We start from the raw sequence: 18,966 nt of genomic DNA, 5'->3' as shown, positions 1-18,966 counted from the left end.
ATTTTCTTCTTGAGGACAATTTTTCAGTTACTGACGACATCTTTGAGGAAGCAAGTTTAAGAATATTTCCTGCAATATCCGAATTTTGCTTGTGATAAGAAGTTTGTGCACAAATTTCAAATACTTGAATGCTTTTTCCAATTTGAAAAAGGCTCACACTAGGGCTTTCCTATTCTGTGATTGTTTCCCTTGTCTTCATATGAAAGAACCATAAGGACACAAGTTTTGCTAATGTCTCCAATTTGAAACAAACCACATCGAAATAAAAAATTAACAACTAAGCGACTGTTTATTTTTAAGTATTCTTCTTCTGAATTTACTTATACTGCAAGTATGGTGATTTATATTTAAATTTAAATGAAATTAATACAAATGATACCCTTCACGAAATGGCTAGAAGACCAAGAAAATTAGAATTCTGCCATCCAAAAATTAGTGGAGCCTCTGATAAGAATAATTTGAGTTTTCCCCGATTGATGAGTGGAACCGAAATCAAGCATTTAATCGCTTACCACAAGAGTAGAGCATTAAGTTCTGCATGGATTGAGAACCGACATTTTACAATTTCATTAAATTTTACATTGTAGTAAAGTACATAGGGTAGTTTCTCACTTTTGATAAAACTCTTTTTGTCGCCATAGACTGGGCAATGTCTGAAAATTGGCCAACTATACGAAAAAACTTTGACGAGAAAAGTTGTAGAGCATTAAATTTTATTTTCAAAAAGTCTTAGAAAGTGTCGAAAAACTTGGTTAGTTAGTAAATATCGCCATCTATCGGTTTTATGGAAACCATATGGTCGTGCGTTTACAAGCAGTACATGGACTTCTGTAGTCTAAGTAATATTTGGCAATCAAAAACACCTTATTCTTTCCTTCTTTCTCTACATTTGGGAGCTGTAGTTTCCAGGAACGCAACTACAGAATTTCAATAGGCACATTACGTACATAGATACCGCTGCCAGATGAACACAGCACTTTTCACATTACTGACGTGTTTTTAGAATATCGTGAGCAATAATATCTGGCAAATACAGTTTATAATGTGTTTAGGAAGACTTCTTACTGCAGACTGTTGTTATTTATGTAGCCTTCGGCAGTCCTATGTCAATTGTAATAATAGCAATAACTGGCAATGAACAGCGTCTTTTATGTTTTTGTAGTGAACAAGACAATGCATTATCTCTCATCCTCCTGAAATGGTGCTTAAGAACAATTTAAATGCTGGAATATGTGCTTTGAGAATGTGTTGTTACTTACATCAAGATTAAGCCTAACTAGTTACAACTAGTCTGTCTATTTGCCTGCTTGGCATAACATTTTTCTGTCGTTATGAAACTGCTCAGGTTAGTTTTATGACATCGAATTATTAGGCCTAACTTCTAAAACGTTAATTGTTATTACACAGGAAAACCGAGCACTGAGGCACTTACTATAGAATTTGGCAAATATGTGTCTACGTAGAAATTAACCTTCTTTACTTTGCAGGTGTACATTTGAGTCTTACAGCGTTTTTTTCATTTATTAGCCTTAATTAAGCTCTGGGTACTCGGTGTAAACATTCTACTTTTTGTGCTGCCGACGTATTTTACAAATATTTTAAAATACTGCAGTATTGTGGCTGTGTAAAATAATTGATTTACGACTCTGTGGTGCTTTTTTTCGGTAACAGTGGGAAATACTAATTTATGGTACAACCAATGACCTAAGTACGATTTTAACAGTGGCACCATCTATTGGTATGGTACAGAGATCGAACTATGGTCGATTTTTCAGTGCAGCCATCTTTTGGTGACAGGAGGAACTGGGATGTGAAATAGGATTACTTTCATTTCGCGTTTTCTGGGTTTTGGGGCAGTAGTTAAGGTAAAACCCATTTCCAACAAATACGAATTCCTAATTCGTTAGTTACATTTTACAAACAGATGTTAGTTTTTTTTTATAGAGTAATATGTTACTTGTGTCTTCCAATATTCAATGGTGAATGATACTGTACTTCAGATCAAAACAACCAATGTGACTGGTGAGCCAGTTGTTAAACGAAATTTTGGAAGTCAGTAATATAAACATAGTTAACATGTTTTTTGGTAGTTTAGATATTTTGCCGTATTTAGCTACCGAGTGAGGGCACTGTTGGTGGGATACTTCATGCAAAATTTGAAGAGGTGAAGGGGGTATGGAGTCAGGGCCCTCTTCTCCGGATCCTTGAACTCGCCACATAGCAGGATGGCATGATTCCCAGAATGACCCTGGGATTAGAAATTGCTGATGCTGCTAGCAGTGAAATCTAACATGTGCAACTGCATGAGATTTCCGGGAATGACCTTTCAGCTGGCGTCAAACTTGGCTCATACCCATCGTGCCCCACTACTCTGCCATATACATTAAATAATCAAATGAGATGAATTTAACCAACCAGTACAATGCTTTATTAATTGTAGCAGACAGAGTCACTGGCATCCTTATACTAGAGCTGCATATTGTGACTTCAATGACTATTTGCATATACACAGTGCAAGTATAATGTATAAATCTATTAGTACATTGTAGAAATGACTGCGTTCATCCATCACCAAAACACACATTTGAAAATCGTATAAGCATAAAAGCTGTGTAGACTGAATTTACTGAAGGAATTCCTAGGTATGTAATTTCACATATAGGCCAGAATATGATCCAGACAGAATTCAAAGCATGTAGACAAAAATTATTTAGACAATAATGTAAAAGTTATATGTGTGTGTGTGTGTGTGAATAAAAAATATTCTACAAGGAAAAAATTTTTCTTATTTGCCACAACTTTACAATACTTCATATTGCAAATGATTAGGGTCTTCTATAAATAATAACATCAATATAACAAATTAACTTATGATTTATTGTCATTAAGAATACATTTTTTCAATTTTCAAAAAAATAGATCGATTGTATGCAGAGAGAGAGAGAGAGAGAGAGAGAGAGAGAGAGAAAGAGAGAGAGACACATCACATTAACACAATTAATTATTGTACACATTACCAACAGCATCTGATCACAGAGGTACGTCATACTAATACCAAGAGAGAGGAGAATGATTTTTTATATACATGATTAGTAGCATGTGACTGCAGAGATACAAAACACTAAAGAAATTCACTGTTTTTTTATAGATGACTAACAGCATATGATAGCAGAGATACATCTTACTAATACTAAGAGAAGAGGAGAATGATTTTATATACAATATATGCTCAACAGCAATTGTTTCCTGAGATATATCGAACCAACACTGCTGCTAAGGATTTCTGTAGACAATATTTGCAGTGTATGGGGACTAAGAGCTATAGGTGAGGAAGCAAGAACAAAACATACTTATTCACACACACACACACACACACACACACACACACACACACATACACACTATCACACAGTGTGCGAAAAAAACGCATCTATAGCACACATAATAATAGTATATACAATTTGCAAGCACACGTAGTTCGCAGTCATTCATGTGCAGAGACAGTACACCCACAAGGATGATAAATGCCTGATGCATCTATTCTACATGCACACACACACACACACACACACACACACACACACACACACACACAAACACAAGCACACAAACACACTTACATGCACACAGACACACTAATCATGCTTCAGTCAATAGGACGGTCCCAGTTCCATCCACACATATGAAGTACTTATTATTATGACACGACAAACCCACCTTCAGTTGCTACGCAGTATGAATCATATGACCTTGTGACCAAAAGACTATTTGACACACTATATCCATAGATGCATTGCCTGCATGCAGACAGTGGTCCTCTGTTGTGAGAACCTGTGAGGCCACAGGATGCACACACTTACCACAGATCATCTTTAGGTGGCAGCTGCGCCTATACGATATGAATACAGTTCGGATCGTAGCCCTACAAAGTCCACAATCTGTGAGCCATTCACCCTGTATTTCTTCAGGTTTTCTTGTTATGTGGTGTTACGCTGTAATGATTATTGGCTGCATGTCCAAAGATAGGACTCCTCAGAACTGTACCCAGTTCATATGAATCACAGCCTTTCACCCAGTAGATGAAACCGTCTCCATATGAAGTAACTTGACATTGACAATATTTGATTTTGCAAACTCGTAGTGGAAATGGTACATGAATACACATACCTATATACACAGGCTTCGTTAACTCCACTAAAACCTTAGCCGTCTCCACAACGATCAGTTCTCCATTGAAGATTGTGGATCACTTAAAATTTATCCTGACGACGTAATCTCTTGCGCCATAATGCCCATGCCAATGGTAACCTAAATGAATTTCTCTTTGAGTTCTAAAATTCTCCATGGTATTTCCTAAAAGTTAATTGTTCATTAATTTATAAAATCTTCTTCCCAAAAAATCACATAAGCCCTCTGTTTGGTATTAGCATTAATATACTTCTTCAACAAGAGATGTTGGTGAAAGGAGATAAAGCAGCTGATTCTAATAAGTTTCGCCCCAAACTAGAGACATTGCTGGAGGTTTCTATAGTGTAGAATATATCTCTGCTTATACCCCAACAACTTAGGGATGGAAACATTTCGCGGGACTATGTATTCGAGACATAGCAATAAGTCACTGTGCACTTTATTGAAAACAGTGGGATATTCTAGGTCTACGCCCAGCTCATATTCTCTACCAGCATCAGCAGCCACCCACTGGATCCTGTTTTCCAGTCCAACGAATTCATCTTTGGACAGCTATCGATACACTTCAAACGGTGGAGTTTGTTGCATGGCATGCCTGTAGTGATTGTTTACGCCCGAGGAAAGGATGTAACTTAAATCGTCAGACGCCCTCCTTTCCTCCTCACTCATTCACGAGTTATTCACCTTGGCATACACATGTTTAAAAAAAGAAAAAAAAATCTTATCAACATCAGTCAACAGTTCGATGTTGATATGTGTTTTATAACACCGCATCCCATGGAAATAGAAAAGAGCGTTTTGCGTCATTGGCCGGGAGGCCCCTTGGGGGACAGATCGGGCCGCCTTGGTGCAGGTCTTATGAAAGGCCTGGTGTGATGTAATAGAAAGTAGGATCCATTATCAAGCACACTCTTTGAAATTTCTCGAAAATATCCGTGAGCAAGTGTACACCTGTCTTCTGTACACCTGTCTTCATGTATAATTTAGCATAACACTCTAAAGCTGAAACTTTGCATCATCGGGGCTATGCAGCATTGATGATGCAAATATTCTCGTGATGCATTGTCTGAGCAAGTTTCTGAAGAGATGCCTACATGAATTGTAATGAATCCAGGAATTGGAGCGATATTCTTCATGTGATTCGCTTGAAGAATGAAATGCAGTTTTCTGAATTGTCAGGTACAACACTCACCTCATCATTCTCCAAGTTGAAATCACCCAAGTGCTCCACGAGGAAGTGAGAATCATACTCATTAAAATTATGGAAGAAGACAGGTATGTGTTGTGGCAGTTTTTACTTCAAGTTGGTTGCATTGTGAGTTACACTGCAGATCTTCCCCGTTAGCTGACAGTGGTCTCTGCGTGAAGGTTTCGCTTTTCTCTCTAAAGGTAGCACACAAATATGACAATTCAACTGCCTGCTTGTATAATGCTTCATTCACCTGGGAGTTGTTCATTGGAATGTGCTTGCTATAAAGAACATTAACACTCAATACAAGTTTTTCGAGCACAGAGTGCAGCCATCTCGCAGGATTATCTCTCACGTCTGATTCAAATTTGTTGCGACTGGAATCGAATGGGAATACAATTTGATATGCTGTCACATATGATGTGTGTCGTTCTGTGAAAGTGATCTGAGAGGCTGTGGGATCACCATCACAGTGAACCACAAGCAGTAATAAGGACTTGAACTCAGCGTATACAACAAAGGGACAGCATTCCTGGCATTCATATACTTTAAGAACATTTTAACCTCAATGGACATTTCTCCACGTGCTGGTTCATGGCTCGAGCTATCAATTGGATGTCTTTCTACATTCTTAAGCTCAGTAAAAAAGTAGCGACATCTAAGAAAATATATCTTGTGCCACAATGTTGTGACATTCGGGAAGAAAATAGATGGGACATGTTCTTGATCCTGGCTTATTGATGCTTCTTATCTTTGGAGAATAGTAATAAAGCCATGTGTTTGGAATGCTGACCGACTAGTTTGGAAAAGCAGAGGCGTCTGTCTAATTTATTCTGTTCCGGTGTGGTTACTTTATGATGATTGAATAATCCCAACGAAGGAATCATCATGGCTTCCACAAACACAGAACCAAACTGGCACTGTTATTCATGAGATCTAAACGGAGCAGACGGGGGAGTTCGTATTCAGGTTGGTTGGTTGGTTGGTTTGGGGAAGGATACCAGACAGCGTGGTCATCGGTCTCATCGGATTAGGAAAGGAAGTCGGCCGTGCCCATTCAGAGGAACCATCCCGGCATTTGCCTGGAGTGATTTAGGGAAATCACGGAAAACCTAAATCAGGATGGCCGGACGCGGGATTGAACCGTCGTCCTCCCGAATGCGAGTCCAGTGTCTAACCACTGCGCCACCTCGCTCGGTACTTCATATTCAGGCCACGTTCTAGATTTACAGGAAGCTGTCGATATAGTTGCACACTGTCGCCTGGTAAACAAAATGTGTGGATACGAAATATCCGAACACATGTACCACTCGACTGTAGAGTTCCTCGCAAGCAGCGCTCAGTATTTTTCAAAAGAGTAAACCGCTGTCTGTGTATAATTATATAAATGTAATATAATTATATCATAATATACGAGCATAACTGTATCATAATATACAAATATAATTGTGTAAATATAAAGTAAATTTATCATTTGCACTATCCGGATTTCGCTTTTTATGTCATTATCAAGTACAATGCTAAAAGTTGTTAGACCATTATTAAGTCATATGACTTAATAATGGTCTACCAACTTTTAGCGTTGCACTTGATAATGGCAAAAAAGCCGAAATCTGCATAGTACAAAAGCTAATATAATCATTCACAATCAGATGGCGGTTTACTCTTTCAAAATGTATTGCATGACTGTGGCTTCATGGCACAGAAAGCATTTTAGCAACGAATATGTTGCTGTTAATGGCGAGGCATCGTCGGAAGTTCTGCAACATCTGACGTATCTCAGGTTAGTGTGACAGGACTTCCCTTGTTTGCGATATGCTATATGGGGTGGTTCAGCTAAGTTGTTCATCTCCAGTGTTTCTAGTATCATTTAAACTATCGTAGTTCTGCTTTCAACCAGATAAATTATAAGAATGTTGTCACTAATCGACGTGTAGTCTCTTACAGTTATCGGCGTTTGTTGTTGTTGTGGTCTTCAGTCCTGTGACTGGTTTGATGCAGCTCTCCATGCTACTCTATCCTGCGCAAGCTTCTTCATCTCCCAGTACCTACTGCAACCTACATCCTTCTGGGTCTGCTTGGTGTATTCATCTCTTGGTCTCCCTCTACGATTTTTGCCCTCCACGCTGCCCTCCAATACTAAATTGGTGATCCCTTGATGCCTCAGAACATGTCCTACCAACCGATCCATTCTTCTAGTCAAGTTGTCCCACAAACTTCTCTTCTCGCCAATTCTGTTCAACACCTCCTCATTAGTTATGTGATTTACCCATCTAGTCTTCAGCATTCTTCTGTAGCACCACATTTCGAAAGCTTCTATTCTCTTCTTGTCTAAACTATTTATCGTCCATGTTTCACTTCCATACATGGCTACACTCCATACAAATACTTTCAGCAACGACTTCCTGACACTTAAATCTATACTGGATGTTAACATATTTCTCTTCTTCAGAAAGGCTTTCCTTGCCATTGCCAGTCTATATTTTATATCCTCTCTACTTCGACCATCATCAGTTATTTTGCTCCCGAAATACCAAAACTCCTTTACTACTTTAAGTGTCTCATTTCCTAATCAAATTCCCTCAGCATCAACCGACATAATTCGACTACATTCTATTATCCTCTTTTTGCTTTTGTTGATGTTCATCTTATATCCTCCTTTCAAGACACTATCCATTCCGTTCAACTGCTCTTCCAAGTCCTACTATCCATTCCGTTCAACTGCTCTTCCAAGTCCTTTGCTGTCTCTGACAGAATTACAATGTCATCGGCGCACCTCAAAGTTTTTATTTCTTCTCCATGGATTTTAATACCTACTCCAAATTTTTTCTTTTGTTTCCTTTACTGCTTGCTCAATATACAGATCGAAAAACGTCGGGGAGAGGCTACAACCCTGTCTCACTCCCTTCCCAACCACTGCCTCCCTTTCATGCCCCTCGACTCTTATAACTGCCATCTGGTTTCTGTACAAATTGTAAATAGCCTTTCGCTCCCCTGCCACCTTTAGAATTTGAAAGAGAGTATTCCAGTCAACATTGTCAAAAGCTTTCTCTAAGTCAACAAATGCTAAAAACGTAGGTTTGCCTTTCCTTAATCTTTCTTCTAAGATAAGTCGTAAGGTCAGTATTGCCTCACGTGCTCCAGTATTTCTACGGAATCCAAACTGATCTTCCACGAGGTCGGCTTCTACCAGTTTTTCCATTCGTCTGTAAAGAATTCGCGTTAGTATTTTGCAGCTATGACTTATTAATCTGATAGTTCGGTAATTTTCACATCTGTCATTACCTGCTTTCTTCGGGATTGGAATTATTATATTCTTCCTGAAGCCTGAAGGTATTTCGCCTGTCTCGTACATCTTGCTCACCAAGTGGTAGAGTTTTGTCAGGACTGGCTAAGGCCGTCAGTAGTTCTAATGGAATGTTGTCTACTCCCGGGGCCTTGTTTCGACTCAGATCTTTCAGTGCTCTGTGAAACTCTTCAGGCAGTATCATATTTCCCATTTCATCTTCATCTACATCCTCTTCCATTTCCATAATATTGTCTTCAAGTACATCGCCCTTGCATAGACCCTCTATATACTCCTTCCACCTTTCTGCTTTCCCTTCTTTGCTTAGAACTGGATTTCCATCTGAGCTGTTGATATTCATACAAGTGGTTCTCTTTTCTCCAAAGGTCTCTTTAAGTTTCCTGTAGGCAGTATCTATCTTACTCCTTGTGAGATAAGCCTCTACATCCTTACATTTATGCTTTAGCCATCCCTGCTTAGCCATTTTGCACTTCCTCTCGATCTCATTTTTGAGACGTTTGTATTCCTTTTTGCCTGCTTCATTTACTGCATTTTTATATTTTCTCCTTTCATCAATTAAATTCAATATTTCTTCTGTCATCGGCGTTTAGTTCTGAAAAAGTCGAATTCAACAGTGTTTCACTCTTCAAAATCCGATTACTAGTTTCGTAGTAATTACAATATTTAGGGAATTACGATTTGTCTGTTTGAAACTTGAAACCGATTGCTGTCTTATTTGGAAGTTGGTGTTTCTTTTCCCAAATAAGGAAATACTCCAGGCCGGATGAGAAGGAAACAATGTTGCACCTCCGTGATATTGGTATAAAAAGGGCACAGGGAAAAGTAGGTTTGATTCTGTGTCGATATGGTTACCTTGAATAAAATAAATTCCTTTACAAGGAGAACGGAAGGAACGTGAAGACAACAGGTGAGTTGTAGCCACAAAAGCATCTCAACAGACTGCATAAAACAAGACTGACATACAGCGAACGTGAAAACATTTGTTGTTATAACGGCATTGGAATACCACGCAGTGGGTAAGGAGGAAGCCTGCGACGAGTGCAGCGTATGAAATAGATGTTCTAACAGCTGTTGCTTACCATTTACGTGTAAGCTCCAGAGAAATTACCATTGTCCCTGGAATAAGCGCAGTGCTGTTTCGTCTATATAATGCTGCGCTTCACAAGATGATTAACCTGCTGTATTGCAGAAGACGCGTGGTATTATGTTTCTGATTTCTGTTGCGAGGTCAGGACAATACGTTCTTTCTTCAAAGAACTCTCTTTACCCTTGAAGATATATTTACAAATTGGGAGAAGCTGAATGTAAGAAATGTACATTACTATCTTAGTGCAGACTGCTTCGCTCGCGCAAACCTTATGGTCCAGACAATTTTTTTGTTTTTCTTTTATCGAATTTTTGTTGCTCACAGATTGCAACATCTTCTAATCTTGTCCTTCTTCTTCTGTCGTCATGGACTAGACCATAGGAGCGTTCAGTCTCTTAAATATCCAACCTTCTTTTTCTAGGTCTTCCTAAGAATCTTGTATCTAAAGGTCTGAAATTTAAGACCTGTTTTGGTTGTCTAGAATCTGGCAGCTTTGTCGATTAGATTTGATCTTCTCATTTACAGCATATATCACAAGATCTACTCTTATGTCTCAAGTTCTTAGTCTGTCTAATATTGCGTAGCCCTGCACTCCCCTCAATTTTGTTTCTCCTGCTTGGATTCTACTTTCTTACTTTTTAGTAGTTGTCCAAGTTTCACTTCTAAATAGTAATGTGGGGGCGGCTATTACTTTATAACACTTTATTTTTGCGACGTTTCTCACTTTATTTTTCAATGTTGTAGTGACTGATACGCATATAATTTAGTATTTCTGAAATTTTTTAACGTTGAGTTCATTTTAGTAGCTTATAATAAACCCCAAATAATTAAAATGACTAACTTTTTCGATGGTTTCATTTCCTAGTCCTGACCGGTTTTGTTCGTTTGAAAGGCATCAGTGTTTTTGGAATGGATATTTTCAAATTACATTCATTAGAAATTAGGTTAATTTTATAGATGATTCTTAGTAGCGAAGTGCCGTCTCCAAAAAGCATTGTATTAAAAAATATGTGTTATGTGTTAATCTTAATCCCAGATCAAATTGTTGTTTCCATATTTCAGTCGCATCGTCAATGTATAAATTAAAAAGTGTGAATGATAAGCAACATTCTTGTCGGACCCCTTGGTTCATAGGTATGTCCTCTGACATAGAGTGGTTAGTCTTTTTTCTTATTTTCGTATTACTATACAGGCTTTCTGTCACATTTATTATTTGCTGAGGATTTTCTTTCATATGTAATATATTCCATAAAATTTTCTTACCCACACGGAGGAAGGCTAACTTTATGTCTATAAACGCTATGTGTGTTTCCCTGTTCAACTCTGTTTGTAGCTCTATAATTTGCTTAAGTCTAAAACATCATCAGTACAGGATCTCGCTTTTCTGGAACCATTTCGTTCTTCACATAACTCACTTAAATTCTTTATCATGTTGTAAGCTATAATCTGTTTTCCATGAATATCGTGTTCAGTTCCGGTCACAAAATTATTCCACGATTCTTCATTTGTTTTCCTGAAAATGGTTTTTACTTTTTTTGTTTGCATTTTTGTTTCGCAGGTTCTCTTTTCGACTGTAAATATATCTGATCTGCTCGTTTCCTTTCCTCAATTGCTGTTGCGATGTCTTCGTTCCATACTCTTTATGTCCCTTTTCATTTCTTCTCTTATTCTTTTTTCCTAGTGATTCATTTGCGGCCTGTTCAATATATATTTTTGTATGTTGTCATTCGATTACTAAACTGTCACTTGCTTGCATCTGCCTTAGGCAGATATTGTTTTGGTACCTACTCGTATGTTTTACACTCTTATCCTGTAATAAATAGACCTTTAAACCATCTTCTCTTTTGTTTCAACTGTTTTTGTTTTTTCCATGTAGCAAAGATAGCTATTTTTGCTACCACTACGTAGTGGTCCCAGTAAATAACGCTACCTCTGAAAACACGAACATTCTGAACTTGCCTTCGTATTTTACTGTCAGCCAGCACATAAAAAAATAGGATTAGTAACTTTCGGTCCATTCCTTGAGGCAAAATGTGTAAGAGAATGTCCATTACCATTTGTATGTTGTTCATCAAAAATTCCCATTTTTAGAGACTCTGGATTATTTCCTATTTTGGCATTTACATCTCCATAGATTAATAGGTTGCCCATTTTGTTGTATCTATCTATTTCTTTTTGTAAACTAAACTCCGCCCGAACAGGCCTTGAAGACCCAATGTTACCGACCGGCCAGGGTGTCATCCTCAGTCCACAGGCGTCACTAGATGCGGATATGGAGAGGCATGTGGTCAGCACACCGCTCTCCCGGCCGTCTGTCAGTTTACGAGACCGGATTCGCTACTTCTAAATCAAGTAGCTCCTCAGTTTGCCTCACAATGGCTAAGTGCGCCCCGTTGCCAACAGCGCTTGGGAAGCGGATGGTCACCCATCCAAGTGTTAGCCGAGCCCGACAGCGCTTAACTTCGATGATCCGACGGGAACCGCTATTACCACTGCGGCAATGCCGTTTGCATTTCTTTTTGTGGGGTTCCATCAATGACTTGAGCCTCTTTTTTCCACCTTCTGGTACGTACACCCCAATTACTGTTAGATGCCCTCGATCTATTTTGAATCTCGATGTTATGATTCTGTCATTTATGTAAGTATAATCTTCGATTTTAGGTTTCCATTTCTTATCTAATACTATAGGTAAGCCCCTATTTGCTCTTTGTGACTTCCTACAAAGATGTAAATCATTAGACATCCATGTAATCTGCACTTCCTCTCAGCTTTTTCTTTGCTGTTTCATTTAGGTGCAGGTTTCTCATATTCCAAGCCGCAATGTTGAACTTCTCCACTATTCCGAATCGTTTGTCCTTTTCTTGCCTGGATCGTCTTCTATTTAATCCGTCCGGATGTTTTCTATGAAGAATATGAGTAAAATTAAAGTCTCCGGTACGAGACCCAATCCCGTCGCCAGGATAGACATGTGGTGGGGCTGACATCTTTTGGCCTTATGATTTGACAGTAATGCTTGATCAAGATTTACTTCCTTTAGCCTTTGGTAAGTTAATCACCTAACTGCGAGACAGCAGCTGCTTAATTTTTCTTCAGGGTTATTACTCCTAGGAAGGATGACTTCACCACGTCTAAGAGCCCTTCCTGAACACTTCGACCTGTCTGGCTTGGGTGACCCGGCCAGGAGCCTCAGCTCCCGCCAGCATAATTCTCCGGGAATACTGGGACAAGCAAAGCTCCTCATAACAGTGAGGCGGCAGTCCTCGAGGTGGCTGAATTTCCAAAAACACTGAAACGTGTTTTTTTTTAATTTCTAGGCTGAAGACAAATACAAAATTTCTTAGATTTACTTTAAAAATGTTTTCATAATGAAATATTTTTGTAAAAAGTTTCATCACCTATTTCACCCCCTAAGAGTGAAGTTTGGAAAACACTGAAATACGTTTTTTTTTGTCTTAATAGAGAAGTCAAACATCAATTTTCATAGATGCTTTCATAATGATTTATTTAAAAATCTTTCACCCCTGTTTTACTCTCTTTGTGACTGACTGAAACACGTATTTTTTTTATTTCTGACTGAGACATTAAATACCAATTTTCGTAGTTCTAGCCTCAGTCTTGCCTTAATAGCGACATATTTTAAAATGGCCTTTCACCTCTTACTTCACCCCCTTAGGGATGGAATTTAGTGCAGTCCCGTGCTAAGCTATGCCTACAATGGAAGATCAAAACCCTCTAAAAATTTCAAGTTTCTCTGCTTAGCAGTTTGGGCTGAGCGATGATGAGTCAGTTAGTCATGGCACTTCCTTTCATATCCGCTGGGAATCCGCATCTGCTGAGACACATCAAACATCAGAGGGAGTGGACTGTTAATGTTTGTTGCAGACTGTATGACTGGCCCTTACTTCACTGAATGAACCTTAGAGAGTAAAACATACGCACAATCTATTACCGCAGTGTTACCGGTTCACGTTAATGAAATACCACTTCAAAAATGTAAACGTATGTGGTACCAGCACGTTAGATGCTCAGTTCGCGACTCGCTGGGAGCTAGACAAGCGCTCTCCTACCTCTTTCCTATCTGGATAGGACTTGAGCGTGTTACAAGTTCGCCTGCACACGTAGATGAAGTCTGTGTACAAGTTCCGACAACTGAAGAGGACTTTGAACATTGTTACAGCATCTGAAACAATATCCAAGAACTCTCTTCAGTCTGTCCAGAAGTGCTAGAACCAGCGACTGCAAAAGTGAAATGGTGGGCATTTCGAACAGTTGATGTCATAAACGGAATTTTAACTAAGTGTTTATGATGACATTTTTTCTTCACTTCCTTTTTGTTGATACCGGTGAAGTAATTTTGTAATGTAAATGTGTGTCATGACATGAAACTCAAGAGGCGAAATTATTGTTTAGCATTCCTTATTCCTTGTTTTTCAGTTCCTTTAAATTTTTAACGCGCACCTGCTTTTCAAAGCTTGGTAAAAACAAGAACAGAATGATCGCTGTAATTAACTGGTGATTCATGCCACATCTTTTGTCCCGCCATATGTATCCTAGCGTTGTTAGTACCAGATTAAAACTAATTTTTTCCGACTATTCCGCTTTTATAAATAGACAGCTGCGTCGAGCTGGAGCTCTCCATCAGACCGAAGCGACAGTTCCGTGTAACAGCACAAACTTCCACATAATTCAGCCATCGGTTCATGTTCAAAATAGACAAATACAATATGCTAAATATTGAAATTTCTCTGAAATTACTATAGGGTCCATTCTCTGCTAGGTTGGTAACTCCTACTCATTCGTCAGAAATCAGGTCGAGGACCTGTGCGGCTCCTTAGACGCAGTAAAACAACATTCAAAATTATTGCATTTATTACCGAAAATAAAAGTCCTACCAAGCGCCTCTTATGTAATGTTACGGGAGTAGCGAAGGCAGTTCGACCTGCACTGTTCTAACCACTTTCTGCTGAGTTGCTCACAGTGTCTCTTAGGAGTGCCTCGGTGGCTGTCTCCTTGACCTAGTAACGCTGCTGAAAAGTTTACATTTCCCGGCTGGGGGATAGGCCTCTTCCACGTGATTGAGAAACGCCGGCTGTTCGAACTGAGAAAAATTTTTCTCTCACATTTCCATACTAATTTCTTTCCGTAACAGTAAGTATCAGATTTTGTAGAGGGGAATGCTGTTGAATTCGCCTCTCTAGAAGTACGACACTAGTGGTTGAAATTACTACAGTTCCTTTTGAGAAAGCGAAGTTGATGCTGATATCTTTGTAATTAACATATAAAAAGAGACTATAAGCCATTTGGTGAGGATTTTTTTTCACAATTCATTTAGCTGGAAATAGAAGTGCGGTATCTAGAACTGTTCAGGAAATGTCTGACATGAACAGCAAGAGGTCTCAGCCCATATAAATGACTTAGCGGATCAATTCTGTAGACCTATGAGTATGTTCACAGTTGACACAGTTATATATTTCGAGATGACGCTGTTGAAAATTTGTAATGGAATGCCTTGGTCGTCTTCCTTATAGTGTTGTTGTCTTAACCGATGACGCGAAACTAGTGTTGTAGGTCCCTCTATCGTTCTTTGATGTTGTCTGTGTCACTTATCCCGTAGGCAAGGGTCTGTCTCTTGCTGTAGAAATTCTTTCTATGTATGGTCTAAGTTTCATCGAGTTATGTTACTTGGCAGGGACACATCACGCGAAAGGTACTTCACCCTTAAGTTTTGCACACCAGTTTATTATTACCAAAATCCCTTATATATTATTTTCGGACTTTTGGAATTAGTTGCTTGCAATTTATTTTTATTTGTAGGAGTAGGTCAAGCCACATTTCATATGCCAATTAATGAACTGGTTAACTTCAGAAAAATAATTAAATAAAGAGAGAAAATGCATTTCATTAAAAGGCATTTAATTAAGAATTGACTACTCTTTTATGTAATTCTGTGCTAAAGGTTTTTGAAAAGATCTAGAGGCAATATACTAAGTGCATAAGAAAGAAAGAAAAAAAAGGTAACTTTTGCAAGCATATAGCCCCGAAATCGTCAGTGATAAAAGGATGAGTAGGTATTAACAACTATCTAGTCACATGTACAACATTCCATTCGTAACTAATAAGACACAGACACACACACGCACTCTCACACATGCAGGGTACAAAAGTCTGTATCGACTGTTTCCCTGTACCGCTCGTAGCATATCAAGATTACTCCATTATCAAGTGGTTCTTTAAAATGTTTGTAATGAATAAGATTTAACTTTTTTAATCGTGTTACGTGTATTTTGCATCACATACGTGTCTGATATTGAACAATTCGTCTCAGCTATGGAAATTACGTCACGACAAAAATAAAGAGCAACTGTTTTAAAGTTGAACTTGCAAGGATCCGTATAACGAAAGTATTCAGCGCACGACACCGTTTAACTTAATGGATATTTTTGCAGTTTTGTGCATTTATCCAATAGTTCAGGCATTAAACAAGAATACAGTGACTTAATATCCGATATTGCCTTGAGGGGAGGCCCTGTTAAACGAATTCCTATAGGAGCCTAACGCTGCAGGGTACTCCGGGCAGACGCTGGTGCCTCTGCAGACTGCTGACCTCTCGCGGACGACCTCGTAACTACGTGCAGACTGCGCAGCCCAGTGGTCCGTGGACGAGGAGATCTCGCGTTGTCAGGCATCACAGTAGTTTTATAGTTGCAGTCAGTTGAAAAATTACAGATCGCCTTCCCTCGTCTGTGTTACTTGCATAACACGCTTCGACTCCTCTAACAGTGAAAGATACTGTACCAGTTACTGTTCCATGTCCTGGTATCGGAGTAATCAAGAATCAGTAAGTTGTATTTTACCTCACCGATGTTTAGATTTGATTACATGTGTACCCCATTACATCTGTTCCCGTTTCGCCTTGTGGTTTCGTCAGTAGGGCAATTCTGCTTCAAGCGTTGAACCTTACGTTTAGAGAGTACGACATCTGACGTGAACTGACATGCAAACGTAATGGTTTTGTAGGTAGTATCTTTTGTGGCACATGTGCAAAATATTCGAAACAGAATAGCCAGAAATTCCGTTTACGTGTTGAAAGTGAAGCTCAAAGGATTTTAGTACCTGAAGGTACGTGCCTATTTTACGTCCATGCAAAGCTTTCAGATCCGTGTGAAGCGTAATATACCTCTCCTTGTACCGTGTATGACAGTTCTTTGTACAGTATTGTGAGCTAGAGAATGATACGAAACCCTCCTTGTACGTCTCAGTAGGAAACGTGGTTTAATTCTATTTAACGATTCTTGCGTTAGATATACGCTAACATCTGTTTACTTCAGTTTGGCTCCTCGTTGAAATCAGTTCCTAGAATAAGAAACACTAATGTATGTCGAATCTTTGTGCGTCACTGTAGACACTTGGGGCCTCCGGGGCAAGAACGTAGTGGTATGCCCCCCCCCCCCAATCCCCTTCTTCCTCCTCCTGTATTTTATTCACAGCTCAACCTATAAAACTATAGTGGTTATTACGAATCGTTATTTCCACACTTTTCCCTGGGTAGGTTACACAATATCGATGTTTCTGCAAGTAGGAACAACTGCTTATCATGATAGCGATACAGATCTACAACAGCCTCCACATGAATGATGCAGCAGTATCCTGGCAATACGACTGTCATGCTCAGCACCACGTAATGAATCACTCACATTTTGTAAAAGGTCTGTGTCAGATGGCAGAAGCTGTGCGTTATGGAAAGAAACTACTCTAGATGGGGTGTAACGTACAGAAAAATTAATGAATGTATCGACGCTGTCGTCTCGTATAGTAATGAGAGTAAGTAACAAAAAAGTGAAAATCAGTTAACTGAAAAGTATTCCCGACAATGCGGTGTGCTGTTCACAGAAATTCACAGAGAGCCTTTGGGATATTATGTCTGATAATGAAGAAAACTAATAGTGGTTACTTGAGACTTTAACATCATGGAATATTCGATGTTACTCTCCGTCCAAGAGGTCAGTTTTGTTTTTGCTGTTTGTTGGTGTCAGCAATAAACGTATTTTCACTTCTGAGTGTAATACTTCAGTGACGACCTGCCTTCGGATTTGAACTGGGTTAGGGCCTTGACATGTTTGATCGAGACGCTGGGTATTTCAAGACGTGTATATCACAGTGACTCTAATTAGATAACATAGAAAACATAACCCACCGGAATACAAACAGTAGATTGCTCCTAAGATCCGTATATTCAGGGGAGTTAGATTCCAAAACAGCAGTAAGTCAGCTGCACGCAAGGGATCTATCAGTATATTGCGGAGGTGCTGGGCAGGCCCCGACGAAATGGCTTAAAAGATTTGACCGAGTAGCCAAATACAGCAATTGGGATGACGGGTTTGTTTGGTAAATGTGTGCTTTTACTTGGGCGGCATGATCCAACAATGTTGGGAGAACAATGCCGAGAAGTTCAATAGCTGTGACAAATTCCCTGTCAAACAGAAAAAAAAAGTTTGGTGACCAGTCAGCAGCAAGTTCACTCAGCAAAGGACAATTGAGGAACAGGTCCCAACGTCATGTCGAAACTGCGCTATCACACATATTGAATTTTTTGGACCTTTGCAACACTGTGGACTTTAGCATAAAAAGAGGTGCCAAAATGTTACGTCTCGCTTGGTAAAGGATATCACCAGCACAGAAGAATTCGTCAAGTGGTGTTTGAATTTCGAGGAAATGTAACAGAAAAGAGTTGGACGAAATGTGGTCCATATGGCAGTTATGGAAGGCCATCATGACCTCGCTTCTCTTATAAACCAGGTTTTAAGCTAAGAGATACAGCCGTTTATGAGAGCCAGAGACGTCGGACGGAGTACACAGGAGATAGAGGCCATGAACGTTGACCCCATACCTCAGGAAATAACAGAAAAATGTTGAAGAAGTCGTATATCTATCTTTGGCAGCAGTCTCCGATACCGGTTGAACGCGCCATGAAGGATGGACGCGCCTAACTCATAGGACAACGCAAGTAAAACGCCCCGACAGAAACACACATTTGGAAGACGGAGAACGAGACGCCAGTCTCTTATATCTGTGCGCGCCCTGGACACCTTGTGATCTACTGTTCAGAAAGAAGACGAGTGTTTGACGTCTGTTACACCGCAAGACCTCAGCCACCACAACAGTTCTATTCACGCCAGTCAACTGCAGGCGATTAAC

This window comes from Schistocerca piceifrons, chromosome 5 (genome assembly GCF_021461385.2).
Source record: "Schistocerca piceifrons isolate TAMUIC-IGC-003096 chromosome 5, iqSchPice1.1, whole genome shotgun sequence".
Classification (NCBI taxonomy): domain Eukaryota; kingdom Metazoa; phylum Arthropoda; class Insecta; order Orthoptera; family Acrididae; genus Schistocerca; species Schistocerca piceifrons.
Note: the sequence above shows the minus strand (reverse complement) of the source record.